Raw genomic sequence first — 4562 nt, forward strand, 5'->3', positions numbered from 1 at the left:
CACCAGACAATTAGTCTTAGAACTTGGCCAGAGGGGTCGGAGAACTTCAGCTTTCAGCTTAGCACGATTGTGCCAACAACTCATTCCGTGGGGCATCTTTTTGTACTTCCCGTTTTCCGGCATTTGCTTTCCACTCTTGCTCACGTGTCTCGGGATGGTCTTGTTTTTCTTTGCTCTCCGCTCAGCTTTGTCTTAAGGACTGTTTGTTTCCCCACCCCGTTTATAAAGAGACAGGCCCTTTCGACAAAGCTGATGCTCACTGATTGGCTAGACTGGCTGGCCAGTGCCTCTCTCTCAGACATCCCCAGAGCTAGGGTGACAGATGTCCGCCAGTGGGGTTCCCTGCTAGACACTCAGCCACCTCTCAGACACTCCTCCCCCTTTGTACAAGTCTTTTCATCTTTCATTCTCATCTTCCCCTTTTACTTTTTCTTAAACATTTATTTTATTTTATTTTGCCTGGTGGTCATGGAGGTCCAAAGAGGGTACCCGATTGCCTGGAACTAAATTCTAGATAGCTGTGAACCACCATGTGGACACTGGGAATTGAACCTTGGTCCTCTGCTAAAGGAACAACTGCTCCAACTGCTGAGCCATCCCTCCTGACCTGTTCCTACTTCTCAGCCATACCATCCCACATAGTCTTATTAACTAAACTCCAAACACATTCCATACTGCCCTTGATGGCTTATCCTTCGACAGTTACTGAAATCAAAGGGTATTATGACATATTTAATAATATTAGGCAGCCGTGATAATAAAATATCCAAAGTATTGGTGACAATTCAATATGTCTCATAGATGTCTCTTCTCTCTGACAAGCTTTCTCTGCAACTCATGAACTTCCTGTACTTTGTTCCTTCAGTTTGCTAACCCTGGGAAATGAATACTTTTTTTTTCCTTCCCCCATCCTGCGGGAGCTATCCATTTACCATTTGTTTGCTTGCTTGCTTGCTTGGTTTTTGAGACATGGTTTCTCTGTACAGCCCTCAGAACCTACCAGGCTGGCCTCCAACTCACAGAGATACCCTGCTCTTCCTCCCAGGTGCTGGCATTAAAAGGCGTGCACCATCACCACCTGAGGCGCGCCACCACCACGTGAGGCTACCCGTTAGCTTAACTCCTATTACCATCCTATCTTTTCGCGTTTCTAACGTTTTACTCTTCAAGTGTTACTGTGGTTTGAACGTGAAGTGCTCCAGTAGGCGCAATGGCTGCCACCTGCAGCCCTGGTTTTGTGGAATCATTAGAAGATAGAGCCTACCAGGAGGAAATGAGTCATTGGAGTAGAGCCTTGAAGCTTTAGTGCTCTGGGCTCCACTTCCTTCTCTCGCCCTGCTTCCTGAATGCAGATACAGTGTGGCCGCCAGCTTTCTGCTTTAACCGCCACCCCTCCCTGCCGTGATGGACTGTCACCCATTGGAACTGTGGCCTGAAATAAACCCTCTTCAGGGTATTTTATCGCAACAACAAGGGCATGTCATTAACTAACATAGTTTAGTTCCGCCCACTCGCGCACTTTGCTCTTATGTCTTCTGTTTTAGATTGTTGCTGGTGGCTACAGTTTGTTCGTTTTCATTAGTATGTGTCTTAGCCAGTGTCCTCCTGCTGTGAAGAGGCCATGACCAAGGCAGCTCTTATAAAGGACGGCGTTTTATTGGGGTTTGCTTACCGTTTCAGAGGTGTAGTGCATTATCACCATGGTGGAGAGCATGGGGGTTGAGCAGGCGCTGGAGAAGCAGCTGGGAGTTCTACATCCAAATCCTCAGGCAGCAGCCAGAGACACCGGGCTCTGAAACCTCATAGCCTACCATCAACGATCTGCTTCCTCCAACGAGGCCATACCCACTCCAACAAAGCCACACCCCCTAATCCTCCTCTAGTACTGCCGCCCCCTGCCGGCTAAGTGTTCAAGTATAGGAGCCTATAGGGACCATTCTTAGCCAAATCACCACACCATGTAGTTTAATATATATATATATATATATATCCCACAGCGATCTGCCTGCCTCTGCCTCCCGAGTGCTGGGATTAAAGGCGTGCGCCACCATGCCCAGCCATACCTACCTTTCTGAACTTCACCTCATCTCTTTTACCCCCTTTTCCCAGGGAGTGGCTTCGGGCAGTATTACTGTGTGAAGTTCTTTCCTCTGGGTGCTGGCACTTAATTGGCAACAGTATTTGCCAATTCTCTTGTTCATCCGGTGACCTTTCAGTCTCTTCGCAGTGTTTTCTGAGAGTTTTAATACGGTCATTTTTCCTTTTATGCTCCAAGGTTTCTGTGTCTTGTTTTTAACAATCATTTCTTACCCTTGAGGTATTCTCTCATGCTATCTGCAAGACAAAAAACAAAAAAACAAAAACAAAAAAACTTATCAGTTTTGGCTTTTGAGTTTTGAGCTATCAATCTTCCTGGAGCTGATTTTTGGTCTGTGGTATGGAGTTGGATTCAGTTGTTCCCCACCACGTAGAAGATACAGTTGTTCTAGCTTCGTTTATTGAAAAGAGGACAAATGCTTCCATTATTTTTGTCATTTCTTTAATGCAAATATAGGAATCTTCTGGGCATTGGTTCAATTACTTCTAATCCATAAAGAGTGAGAAAAGATTATGTATGTAGGGGCTGGAGAGATGGCTCTTCCAGGAGACCTGGGTTCAATTCCCAGCAACCACATGGCAGCTCACAACTGTTTGCAACCCCAAGAGCTGACATCCTTACGCAGACATACATGCAGGCAAAACACCAATGCACATAAAAAATAATATAAAATGAAATGTTTATTACTAATATTAAATGTTTCTTTGTTTCTCTTAAAAATGTGAAAACTAACCTTTTTCAGCCAGAAGTGGTAACACATGCTTTTAAGACAGGCAGATCTCTGAGTTCAAGGCCAGCATGGTCTACATAGTGAGTTCCAGTCAGAGCTACATAGTGAGGCCCTGTCTCAAAACACAGAACAACCAACCAATTACTCGAAACTTACAGAAGGGAACTAACTTCATTTATATTGCTTGTGACAGATGACCCCAAATACATTAACATAAAAAACAAAACAAAAATATTGTTGGCAGATGGTTTAATATATTTCGATGCTAATTACCGCTTACTGTCTCTGTGACCCACTTTTTGATTAATAAAAAGCCATCCCACCTGGCCAGGGCAAAGGAGATAGGTGTGGCTAAGGTTCCTGGACTTAGAGAAAGACAGAGAAGAATCCTGGGAAAGAGAAGGAGAGAGAGGGAGAGACCTGCAGGGAAGAGAGAAAGACCGCCATGGGTTAGATGGAGGAGAAGCACATGGCCAGCACGGATGGAGATTCAGCCCAGATGAAGAACATTAGCAAGTATTTGGGATTATGGATGGGAGGTAGCTTGATAGAAATTATTAGGAGCAGATGGCATGGGATTGGGGAGGTATGGGAGGTAGTTTAGAGGATTAATGTTTGCCCTGACCCAGGTTAACTAAGGCTATTTAAAAATATATCAACAAAGCTTACTAAAGAGCTTTATGCTTTCACTCTAAAGTGCAAAGGTAGAAATGGGTACCTTTCTTTCTTTCTTTCTTTCTTCCTTTCTTTCTTTCTTTCCCTTTGCTTTCTTAAGTGGAATAAGAACAATTCTGCTCCACACTTGTTCACAGTTCTCAGTATATAAGTATACATAAGACAGCAGCACCTTCCCTTGAGGAATTCTCTCTCTCCTTTTCCTACATATATAACTCTAAAATCTTTTAAAATTCCTAGAGGGTCCCCCCCCCCCCCCGCCACCTCTTTAAAGAGTTACAGTTAGTGATCCCTAAACCCTTCCCCAGAAGTACTTGTGGGTCCATGCCCACCAGCAGTCAGGGTGCAGGAGAGCCCTGGTTCAAGGCAGCCCCAGTTCCCCCCGGATGCCTGCTTCTCCCTCGAGTGCTCCTTGGCTGGAAACCACCTCTCTCTGAAAAACACAATGCCGTGCTGAATGCGCATTTCTCATTACCACGTGACCTGGTTCCAGGCTGGTATCTGCTCCAAATTCAACTGACCCTTTGGCGAAATTCACACCCACATATTTTGGACATTCTTCTAGGCTAAAACTGCAGCCGGGGCCTCTGTTATGTGCAAAGGATTAATGAGGGGAAAAAAAAATGTGTGCCCAAGTCAGAAGACAGTCTACCCGCTGCAACCCTGACGCTGGGTCAAACCACAAAACAGATGAGATGAGAGCCAGCCAAAGTGGGTCATGAGTGCCGTGTTGGAGAAGGGAAATCCTTTCTTTCTGTTTTAGTTCTCAGCCATTTGAGAACTTCTTTTTGCTTCCACTCTTGTAACCCACAACCTAAGAAATGTCTTACTTTTATTTTTCCTTGAGTGAAAAACAAAAAGACAAAAACAAAAACAAGAAAACAAGAAAATATCATTTTAAATCCCAAAGGTAAGAGAGGTAGAGGAAAGCGGATATATAATTTTCTTTCTCGATTTCTCTTTTTCATGAATTATGTAAAGAGATGCTGGGAATTGCGGACATGTATGAGCCTGAGTTTGATCACTGGCACCCATAATGAATACATGAATAAATAAGTG

Source organism: Acomys russatus, chromosome 31 (assembly GCF_903995435.1).
Source record: "Acomys russatus chromosome 31, mAcoRus1.1, whole genome shotgun sequence".
Lineage (NCBI taxonomy): Eukaryota > Metazoa > Chordata > Mammalia > Rodentia > Muridae > Acomys > Acomys russatus.